Source organism: Aedes aegypti, chromosome 1, assembly GCF_002204515.2.
Source record: "Aedes aegypti strain LVP_AGWG chromosome 1, AaegL5.0 Primary Assembly, whole genome shotgun sequence".
NCBI lineage: Eukaryota > Metazoa > Arthropoda > Insecta > Diptera > Culicidae > Aedes > Aedes aegypti.
Window position 1 is genome coordinate 234,459,354 of NC_035107.1, and position 12,299 is coordinate 234,471,652.

The 12,299-nt window shown below is 41.7% G+C and overlaps 1 protein-coding gene and 1 non-coding gene across 6 annotated transcripts in view; both read right to left on the reverse strand.

The window, feature by feature from the left end:
* The window catches only part of LOC5571516 (mpv17-like protein), a 518,784-nt gene that overhangs the window by 324,490 nt on the left and 181,995 nt on the right, over positions 1-12,299 (reverse strand). The window lies entirely within an intron of this gene.
* On the reverse strand, positions 878-949 carry Trnaa-cgc. The gene has a single exon. It is a non-coding gene; the product is annotated as a tRNA-Ala (tRNA).

Here is a 12,299-nt window from a genome sequence, read left to right on the forward strand (position 1 = left end):
TTATTCCTGGAACTTCTGAGCCATAGCTAAATTTGATGTTAGAACATCTAAGGAATAGCTCGCTGATATTGGTGAGATCTTCTTCTTCTTCTCCTTCTTCTTTCTGGCTTTACGTCCTCACTGGGACAGAGCCTGCTTCTCAGATTAGTGTTCTTATGAGCACTTCCACGGTTATTAACTGAGAGCATACTTTGCCAATGACCATTTTTGCATGTGTATATCGTGTGGCAGGTACGAAGATACTCTATGCCCTGAGAAGTCGAGAAAATTTCCTTTACGAAAAGATCCTCGACCGGTGGGATTCGAACTCACGACCCTCAGCTTGGTCTTGCTGAATAGCTGCGCGTTTACCACTACGGCTATCTGGGCCCCTAGTGAGATCTTATAAAAGCTAAATATGATATGCTAATAGTATTCCAGGAGTGGATTTTAGATATTATTTTTGGATTTTTTTATTTCTTTTATCTATCAAGTTAATATCACTTTTGTATGTCCATATCAAAATTTGCTATTACTTAGCTTTTTTCGCCTGCTTGGGTAAAGACTATTTTTGCAGTTTTTTGTGCTGCATTGCTTGACAAGGGAGCGGGTCATTCAAGGAAATGGCTTCTGAGAAACGGGCCATTCAGGGAACTGGAATTCGGGAAAAGTAGCACCATCGCATAATCTATGTCTTTTAAAATTGTCCCGTTTTTGTTTTTTATTTGTCCCGTTTTCATCTGGTTGGCTTACGGTCAGCCTACGTACGAAATATGTGACTTATTCTACCATACCGAAAACATATTAAAATTTTACTGCAAATCGAAGATCAATGAATTTTGCGACTGACTGAATTGACATGGAATTCGTCATGTATGGTAACATAAAAAATTTACCTTGGAGATACCGGGGATTGAACCCGGGACTTCTCACATGCGAAGCGAGCGCTCTACCACTGAGCTATATCCCCTTGCGATACCAGTGGTGCTATTTTTACCACGCGCAACCGTCTTCCTCGTGGTAGTCCATCGTGAGTGCTTGATTGCTCTCCTCTTCTATTTATTTGCCTGTTCTTACGCGGCTTAGATTCGGTTCTGCTTGATCATTCGGAAGAATCGTGATTTCGTAACACTATGACAACCCAATTAAAATCAGAACACAAACATATTGTTGTCGCAACTCGAAGGCCGATCATCGCTAGAACTATTTGCGACGAATTAATTTCGACCGAGTTTCTTGATAGTGTACCAACGACAGACCTGTTTTTCTTATTAATGGGATTGAGATTACGAGCTAGCGACCGAGCGGCTACACGCTCTTGAACAGCAACGGCAATGACGACAAAACGGATAATCGGGGGATCACGAGAACGGGGCATTAGAATGGAATCCATCAAAGCTTGTTTGAGAGCTATAAGCTGTTGATTCGGTGGGTTTCACCTTGGGGCCGCCGCCGCCGGTTTGACGTAAAGACCACCGTCAGTCAGTCAGTCAATCGGTCGGTGATCGCAATTCTTCATGACTGAGCGTGAGTATCATTGTTTTGGCATTGGCTAATGGGTGACGAAGCTACGGTAGTTGTTCTCTTTCCCTTTCGAGACGTCGTCGGGTGGCCTCGAGGGAAACGAACGAAGGAAAAACACGTTTAGCTGCAGGGATGAATAATTGGCAATTTAACCGGAACGTAAAATATTATCGCTTAATTTAAGGTTTTTGTCAAGCCGTAGATGCCATTAGCGTTCATTTAAATTCAGTCATTGTTGGCTGGTTTTTCGTGCAATTACTTATTTCGCAGTCACCTCAGGGGTTTCGGTGTCAAGTCACAGACCATCAGAAAAGAACTATGCGGCAACGAGTTTCGTTTCACTTTTCTGATTGCGCGGACAAATTCACGTCGCCGGCTATTTAAATCCCAATTTGGACCGTTCAATTAATTCAAAGTCAATCGGTTGGTCCGGCCGTACCCATTGCAACGCCCAATAGGCGTTCCGAAATTAATTAAAGCAAGCGACCGCTAAACAAGGCAATGCCAAAAACGAATAGAGACTAGACCTGTGCGCCGCACATGGGAGTAAGAGGGCCAAAAAGGCAGTAATTATCGACCTACAAGAATTTTGTGCCAATTTTCGGATTTTCATACAAAGTAAGCCAAAGTCATATGAATGGATCGAAAACTACTGTTGGGTCGAAAATTGATGCGTTTCAATGAAAAAAATAACATATTTTAACAAAAAAGAAATAAAAAAACAACTACAATCCTACAAAATATTAGGTGATTGCATTAGAAATTCCTATAAAGATTCTTACAGGAATTCGACAAGGAATTCTTCCAAGATTTTCTGCAGGCGTTCGTTCAGGTAATCTTTTGCAAATGATCAAGAATAATTCTGAGAATAATTAATCCTCGGTTTTATCCAGATTTTCCTGCAAGAACTTCTTCAGAAATTCTATAATTCTAGTCTTCCAGTGATTTCTTCAAAAATTTCATCAGAAATGTTTCTACAGATTTTCTAACAGATACAGAAGGGAATTTCATTTGAAATTTTCAAATAGTTCCTCCCTGATTACTTTCAGGGATTGCTCCAAGAAATCGTTCAAGTATTTGTCCAGCAATTCTTCCAGAAAACCCACTAGAAGTTCTTCCAAGCAGTCTTCCCAAACGAATACCAACAAGTTGGTTTAGGCGGATTCGCCCTCTCCTTGTACTCTGTTCTCGGGCTCAAACCGAAACGCTCGAACCTGAACATAAACCCAAACATGTGTAAAGTGAACATTGGTTTAAACACCTGTTCGAGCGCCGGATCATTTGTGCCTCGGTTGCAATCGCGGTTCAAATTTTACTACAAATCTTCGGTTGCATCCGAGGTTCAGAACGATGGCACAAAACAGACAGACAGAAAAGAGTTGAAATGCACGCTTATAAATTTCTACTTATCGTGTCTTGTTGTATGATATGGTAAATTCCTTTGCTTTCTCATAAAGTTACCGCTAAATGTTACCTGAAATATCGATCTTAGTTAATCTGCTTATAGATAAATCATTTATTCACGCCTCAAGGGTCTTGAAGTTTGTACCAGGAAGATCCATATATAATCGTAGAAACTTTTCCACGTGGATCCTGACAGTTTCCAGTTAGTAGTAGAAAGCTAATGGCGCTGTTCTCACAAAACTGAATTAGTTTATTATCACCTTTAACTGTATCTTTTCATTGTTTTTTCGATGCCATGTTGTAGTGGATGATTTTAAAATTCATTTGACACTTTGAGGACCGGTACTCAAGCTGTCAGCACGTGGCAAACTAGATGTTGGTAACACGAACAGTAGCGACATTAGCATTCTTAGGTTAATGCTTCTACTCATTATTTACACCTAAGTTCAAACCAAAGTACACATGTACTGGGTTTTGCGTGGTACACTGGTACAAAGACGAAGCGCGTTCGCGGTTCAACCCAAGTTGCAAGGTTCAAACCAAAGTTGAACATCGGTTCTGTTCATGGGAGGACTGCTGCCAAAAATGATTTAATGACGCTCATATTTAAAACTCTATCCGAGCAATTATCTTCAAAGATTTCTTTAGGGATTCGTTAGGTAAATATCATGAATTTCGCTTCGCAGATGTACAGTGCTTACAGATTCCGGCAAAAAAGCGTAAATTTCAAGTTGCCTTATCTGGGATGTAGCCAAATTCGGGAATTTTAAATTGCTTATATCTTCTATCATTGTAATCTCTAAGAAAATTTTTGGTAACTGCTATGAATAGTGTGGAAAATATTTTGAATACTTTTTTCTACTAGATCCTTTATTTGAGGCTCAATCCCATTGAACTCTTCACGGAGCTGAAATTCATTTTTTGTATTATTGAAAATTTATTCAATTTTTCAGTAAGAAAGTTAGTACGGGATAGAGACAGGGTACTCGTGACAACTTATGGTCAATGGTCACAATTTTTCAAAAAAGGACATGGTAAGGATTGGGTAAAGGGTTCTCTGCAGCTCATCTGGGAGGTAAATAGTGGTAGCTAGAGATGGGCGAACCATTCGCGAACGGTTCAAAAGAACTAGTTCTTTGCGGTGAACGAATGAGTCATAGTTCTTTTTTTTAAGAACGGTAGTTCACCAGGAACGGTTTACTGAACGAATGAACGAACGCAACGAACGTGGTGTAAAGAACATTTCGTTATGCATTCTTCCATCGTTCACGCCGACCGAACAGCATAGAAAAACGAAGCGAATGTAGAACGGAGACGAATCGGAGCGACGATTGAAATGTGCTTGTGTAAGTGATGATTTCTCGTAGCTTCGCTTCCATCATTTTATTCATTCGACGTTTGTCTGGATTAGCTGGATATGGTCAAATACGGACCGACAAGACTTGGCGCGCAAAAGAAAGCGCAATGAACGAACTTGTATTTTCATTTTATAATTCATTTCGCATTGAATCATTTGCTTGTTTCAAAATAAAATGCATTTTATTACATTTTATCTAATTCATATTTTCTGAGCAATAATAGAATCATAATTCAGATGACAATTTTGAGGTTCAATTAAAAGTCTTATATGAGTTATAATACATTAATCTTAAGGCGAAAATAAAAAGAAACTTTTAAAAGAACGAAAGAACGGTTCAAAAGAACTAGTTCGTTTCGAAGAACGGAACGAATGGGAACTGTTCATTGAAAAGAACTGTTTTGCCCATCTCTAGTGGTAGCTCGATTATCGTGCTATGGCGTTCGTACCAGTTTCATGTCGGTATTCGTCTGCCGGAAAGATCCTCAATCCAACACAAAGGAAACAACACAAAAAAAAACACAAGAAAATTAAACTTTTGTACAAGATAAGCGAAGGAAATCTTAGTCTTGAAGAATTCTCCAGTTTGTAATCCATCATCAGAAACATGATGTACTGAGTACAAGCTTCAGGTATCAGAAGGGCGACTCTAGAGGCACGTTCCCCGCCATTTGGGAGATTTGTGCCATCGCCATATATGAGCCTATTGCATCATCTACCCGATTGGTGAGGAGAGAGAAGGGAAAGATGGGAGGGAAAAGGGGGGAGGGCGGTCCCTTGAAGAGGGAATATCGCATAAGCGAAATGACAGCATGTAGCTCAATACCACAATGGGTTCAATCAGCGCCCTGAAAAGGGCATTGAAAAACACATGACTGTAAAGAAAGCCTATAGCTCATTACCACACCGGGTTAAGAACAACAGAATGTCGAAGATTCAGGCTTCTGAATTCAGTTTCACTTAATAAGTATTTGACAAGTAATTGGAATCGCATTTGCGCAAAAACTGAACAGTTACATATCAGGTGATACGAAGTTCCATAATCGGAGTAACAACTATCACACACAAATGAGTCAACACGCTGAATATTTGCCATGTGATAGTTGAGTCGGCAGTGGCCAGTCAACGCTCTGACCAAGAGACTGCAATTTGTTCAATATTTCGCCACCCTTGGAGATGGCACAGTAATGTATAATTTCGTTTGAAGACACGACTCCAAACTATTCCAATATTTCTTGTGCTGAGTTGCCGCCTGAAGCTTCACCCAACACTTCGAAATTGGAAAAGCTGGCTCAGGGCCAATGAAGTCATGCGATGCTCCATCCCGAGCTAGCTCATCAGCCAAATCATTTCCAGGGATGGATAAATGACCAGGAATTCATTCAAGTTTACAGAGTGCACTGAATGAGTAATGTTTTTTAGTAATCATTTGTGACTAGAGTGCAAATTTGCAGCTTCGAAACAAGACTAGTTGGTTCGATCGAGTGTCATTTTCGGGAGATTATTTTCATTTGACTCTCCTCAACATGCAATTTTGGCTACTATACTTTAAAATAGCAAAGAATATTTTCAGAAGAAAAAGGTGAAGTGATATACGTTACTGTGCTGAAATCAGTGGTGGTCTAGCTGGAATGTAATGTCAAGGGTATAAATAAACACAATAATTATTTTTCCCGATCCATGCATTTTTCTATGCTTTTCATCAAGACTGGAGTCCCATTTACCGTTCACTTAACCTAGAAATATTAAATTTTTCGAATACATTTTGCAGGCTTAACGTAGTAGATAGAACTTATGAATGCACTCTTTGAAAGCTTTCAAGACGAATTACTAAAAACTCCAGCAAAAAAAATCTAACAGATTTCATGCGTTTATTCTTTACAATGAGGAGGAATGTTTGATGCGATTTTTCACTTGTCATCAATTACATTATCGAGCACTTTTGTATTCAAATTTCTCCACGCCGATGTACCTACATCGCTGCCGACTTCAAAATTTGGTAACGGCGTGACACCGACGACCACGACGACGACGCCGCAGATTAAAAATATTTCGACGCACAGGTCTAATAGACACATTCCTCCACCAACGGCATCACCACAAGCTGTAGGTATAACAATCGCCATACGAACAAACGGGCAATCCCAAACTCATTCCGCATTGTTTCCGATTTGCTTGCGTGCTATTTGTTTGCCACAAACGGGCGACACACATTTAGACTCGGAGCCAGCTGCCGTATACGCAAAAGGCGCGCAGGAATTTGCATAGCATTGCTATACAACGCAACCGCCGTCGTCGTCGTCATCATTGTTGTTGGATTGTTGTCTTCGCTTGTGAGATTGGTTGGATGCTAACTGAAAAACAGATTGTGCTCGTATGTAGATTATCGGGCGAGACGCCCCGTGGCCCGACCCGTCTGTCAAATCAATTATTTCCTGAAGTCTACTTTTTTCGGAGTTGTTTGAATGCGGAGATATTCATACCGGCTGTTTGAAATTTGATGAGCATAGCATACAATAAAAATATTCTTGTACGAATTTAATGGAGGTTGATGCTATACTTGATCTGTGTCATCTGCAAGCAAAGATGTTTGTCATCCCTGAGGTAACTCAGATAAGTCATACGTGAAAATATTGTATACTGTTGGTCAAAACATGCTTCCTTGAGGAACACCACTTCCTACAGGAAGTTAATTAGCCTGAAGTGTACGATTTGACAGATAACTTTGAATAATTCTTACATCGTTTATTGGAAAATTTAAGTTTTTTTTGTATTTTAAGATCAAGCCTTCATGCCAAACACTGTCGAATACTTTTTCAATGTCTAGATGAGCAAGACCAGTAGAATAGCCTTTAGATTTGTTGAAACGAACCAAATTTGTTACACGTAAAAATTAAAGAGTGGTCAAATTTCCATGTCGGAATCCGAACGTTCATTTGCAAAAATGAAATTTTCGCTGATGTGGACCATCATTCTGTTCAAAATGACCTTTTTAAAAAGTTCACTGATGCAGGAAAGCCAGCTGATTGGACGATAGCCATATTTATGAATTATCTATTCCCGTCGGCCAAAGTTGACCCATCCCAACCCGTTGAATTTGTGCAAATAAAATCCATTCGAGTAAAAAAAAAAACACGTACACGAAATCATACAAACAGCAAATAAACGCCAACGTACAAATTGCATTAGCGAAATAACGAGCTTTCCAAACCAATATTTGCCGTACATGTGCTGTCAAACAAGCCCAGGGATTACCACCACGCCACGCCACACGTTTTGCCAACCCAACCAACCGTTTTCACACATTGGGAAGCTAATCTTTTACCGGCTTCGTTCGACTCGAAATGTGCGCAAAATGCAAATTACTAATAACACCGAACCGCACAGTTTGGTACCAAGACGAGAAGATCTGTGTCGTGACGCAAAGTGATTGAAAAGGATGATAGTCAAAAACTTTGCAATAATTCAACGCAAATGTCGCAATCAAGATCGAGTCAATTAATTCCGTGCAGGTTACAGTGAAATGCAAATTAGAATCGACCGACTGCCAGAAAATTATGATATGCCTTCTCTAGAAAACACGACAAACCACATTATCACCTGGCCGACAGCTATGGGCGTAGGGAGGGTTTTCATCAGGGGGCAGGATGGTCGACTGGCAAAGTATTATTCACCAAAATCTCACGTAATGACAATTCTCGTCATTTTCTCTCAAATCCGTACAAATTCTGCATCGAGTTTTTCGGATGATTCCTTCACCCAATTTTCCAGGAATTGCTCATAATTTTATCTCGAGATTGCTGTAGAGATTTTCTTCTTTCAAAAGTACAAGTTGTATTCTGAGAAAATTGACAATATCTCTCATTTATCGCTCTCTGTAACAGTCATGATCCGCAATATATTCTGAGAGTCAGACTATCATCTTCTGGTACAGCTTCACGGCTGATTGGCACGTCAGGAGTTAATCATCAAAATAAACCTCTTTTATTGGACCCTGGCTCCATGCGCTTTTGGAAATTATCTAAAATTTCCAAAAAACCTCGGAAGCCAATTCCAGCCTTAAAGAGGAAAATAAATTATTACTAATTAATTGCGGAAAAGCTCAAAAACTTTCTTGGAAGCGCGCATAATTTTAATTACGGACTCAAATCACTCAGGACTTCGGAAGCATTCTCAATGAAGAGAACGTTTTCGAAAATTCTTGGGAGATTGATTTGGAAGAAGTGAGAACTATTATTAAACAATACAAAAATATGAAGTCCCTGGTGATGATGGAAACTTTTTATTTATTTTGAGAATAATTCAAAGTTTTCTGTCAAACCATATACCTTAAGTTAATTATCAGAACTCCAAGTCTGAAAATCGGTTATAACCACAGCTCTTCATAAAGCTATAGGTCAGAAAAGTTTAAGAATTATTCACTCAATTATTCTCGATATAGCTTGCGAACAGCGAAGGGATGCTCGAAAAGTGCTGCTGTTGCGCTAAATGTAAGTAAGCTACAACAAATCATTAAAAAAAAGCTTAATACTTATTGCAAAATTCTTTTTATAGCTCTCTGCAAAATGAGTAGTGCTTGATCCTTCGACCTTGACGCTCCAGCGGGGCAGGCCTTGAGGGCAGGATCGAACATGTCGCGTTAGTAGTGTTTGATCTATTTATTCCGTCGCTCTACCTTATCCCACTAACCCAATATTCTTTCCATGACAACCGTGGAGATACAGAGGTGATCTCGGTCTCTAGTAATCACGGTAGTCACACTAACATTCCTTCCCTTCCCCGATGACCGTAAGGACGTGGTCGGCGCCGTTTTTTACTTTTATTTTGTAAGCTCTCGATTTGTGCACATTGAGAATGGTAAAATAATCCCAAGCCCCACTCATTAAATCTCTGTGCAACTGTTCTGGTCAATCACGGAGTAGCAACTACGAATTATACGGTTATATATGCTTATGCTTTTTTTTTTTTTTTTTTTTTTTTTTTTGTTTTTTACAAGGGGGAAATCTGCAAACAGATCCCCTGAGAAGATAACTCAGGGAATGCGGGGATGACGCACCAACGACGACCCGCTAAAACCAGCCTATGCACTGTGCATGAGCAATTCATTTAGAATTGCTCAAGTGGTGAACAGTGCATCGACATGACCCTTGGACTCAGACCCTCATCTCCCCGGAACCACCTTACGGTATTTCTTCGGGAAGGGACCAGTGCATATAGCACAACACGTGTAGCAGAAGTAGCCTAGGCAAACTGCTTCTCCTAGCCGACTTAAACAATGTTACAAGGGACCAGCCTCGGCAGGGCTAATCCTCTGCAGCCAACTCTTGGTCGGCGCGCCATAGACGCTGCAATTCTAACATAATGTGAGTGACAGCCGTAGTTACTGCATTCCAGCACTCGGCATCCGCACACATTCTCTCTATAATATTGTCGGGGGACGTGTCCCCTCCGCATGTAGTGAGCATGCGACCTCTCACAACAATGAAACGGGGGCAATCGAACACGACATGCTCCGCTGTTTCCTCTACACCAGCACAATTGGGGCACGCAGGAGATTCTGAGTGCCCGAACCTATGCAGGTACTGTCTATAGCAACCATGTCCTGACAGAAACTGCGTCAGGTGGAAGTTCACTTCCCCATGGCTTCTACCATACCAATCTGACACATTTGGTATTAGTCGATGGGTCCATCTACCCTTAGTGGAGTTATCCCATTCCTGCTGCCAGCTTCTGAGCGTTTCCTCTTTACATGTGTCGCGGACTCCTCTGGTACCCCTTTGGTTGAAGCATTGAACATCTTCCTTGATGATGAGCCCGATGGGCGTCATCCCGGCTATGATGCACACGGCCTCTTTAGATACCGTCCGGTATGCACTTGCTACTCTTAAGCACATTATCCTGTACGTGCTTTCCAACCGCTTTAGGTTTCTGTTCGTTCTAAGCGCTTTTGACCAGATTGGTCCTCCATACCTTAGTATGGATAGCGCCACGCTTGCCAGCAGTTTGCGTTTGCTGGCAATTACAGCAGAGCTGTTAGACATCATCCTCGAAAGCGCCGCTATAGCCGTAGATGCCCTTTTACAGGCATATTCAACGTGGCTAGCGAAGCTCAGCTTGTCATCGATCATTACCCCAAGATGCCTAAGGGATCGCTTGGACTCTATGGTGCAATCACCTACCGAGATAAGCGCCCGTTGCTCGGACTTGCGGTTGTTGACCACCACCCCCTCAGTCTTGTGACGGGCCAGTCCTAGTTTCCTAGACTTCATCCATTCCTCAACCAGGGAAATAGAGTGCGCTGCTGTCAACTCTACTTCCTCCATCGATTCACCATAGACCACTAGGGTGATATCGTCGGCGAAGCCAACAATCTTAACACCCGTCGGAAGGGGCAGCCTCAGTACGTCATCGTACATCGCATTCCATAACAGCGGGCCCAGGATTGAACCTTGAGGTACTCCCGCGGTAATTCGAACGCTTTTCTGCCCCTCCTCTGTGTCATACAGTAGAATCCTACCATCAAAATAGCTTTCTAGAAGCTTACACAACTGCACCGGTACCTTGAGGCGGTGAAGCGCGTGTGCTATTGCTTCCCAGCTTGCGCTGTTGAACGCATTCTTCACATCCAGAGTGACAACCGCGCAGTAACGGATGCCGCTCCTTTTATGCTCGATTGCCACCTCAGCTGTTTGAACGACCGACTGGATGGCGTCCAGAGAAGATTTACCTTTTCTGAATCCAAACTGGTTGTTGGACAGGCCGTCCGCACTCTCCGTATACGGTACTAGTCTGTTGAGAATCAACCTCTCCAATAACTTGCCCGTCGTATCTAGTAGACAGATAGGTCTATACGCCGACGGGTCACCTGGTGGTTTCCCCGCCTTTGGTAGTAGCACCAATTTCTGTCGCTTCCATACATCCGGGAAGATTCCTTGATCAATGCAGCGTTGCATCGTGGTTCTGAACATGTCCGGATCCGTGTTCACTGCCGCTTTTAAGGTGAAACTCCTTCGAATCCACTAATAACTGTATAAAAGTAGTGGTATACAAAAAATATTCTCCTATTTGTTGATAATAGTGAAATTATAATTGATAAGACGTTGTTGCCAGTAATCACTACTTAAATTTGAGTCTTTTCCCCTTCGACTAAATAAGATTGCTTGATGTCGTACGTAACCCTCAACGTATCTGACAGCCCTGCAAGCGAGCAGCCGGCGTAAAATTAGAAAAATAAAAAAAGGGAAATACTGTGATCAAGTGATTGTTTTTAGCACGGTTTGGTGAAATTTTAAGTTGTTTTCATCAGAAATCAACCAGTAATTGTTCTTTAATTAACAAGTAGTGAAAGTAAACAGTGTTGGAGGTTCTACGTTTAGCAAAAGTGGTAAAATTCGTCGAAAAGTGTTCTTCGTTCGCAGGCGGATAAGTGTAAACAATTGTAGCAAAGTTAAACGTCCGTGTTGAAAATTAGCACGGTTCATGAAATTTCCACCAGTTATTAGTGTTGAAACTACGGAAATCGTAAGGTAATAGTGTTCTGATGTCTCGTTAGCAATTTGGGAGTGAACTTAGTGTAGGTAAGTGGAATATTTCGAGAAATAATGTGAACTTCCAGAAATGTGTTTGTATATGTGAGGAAGCCATTTTCACTGCCATGACAGGGATTCCTTCCTATATGTCCTTAAGGCAACATTCGGGATACCATCGGGTCCCGGTGCCTTGTTTGACGCGAATGATTTCACGACTTCTGCCAGCTCTTCGTTCGTCACTCTCGCCACTTCTTCTCCTTCATCTGCCGCATACGGCGCTGGGGGCCATGGGCTTATGGGATGGTGCGGGAAGAGTACATCGATTATCGATCGCAGCAACTCGGGCGATTTCTCTTGGGGCGCTATGGCTCCTTTGGTCTTAGCCATTACCACTCTGTAGGCGTCACCCCATGGACTAGAATTGGCACTCTCGCATAGACTTTCACAGCATGCCCGTTTTCGACTCTTGATTTCCTTTTTGAGAGCCAACTTTGCCTCTCTGAATG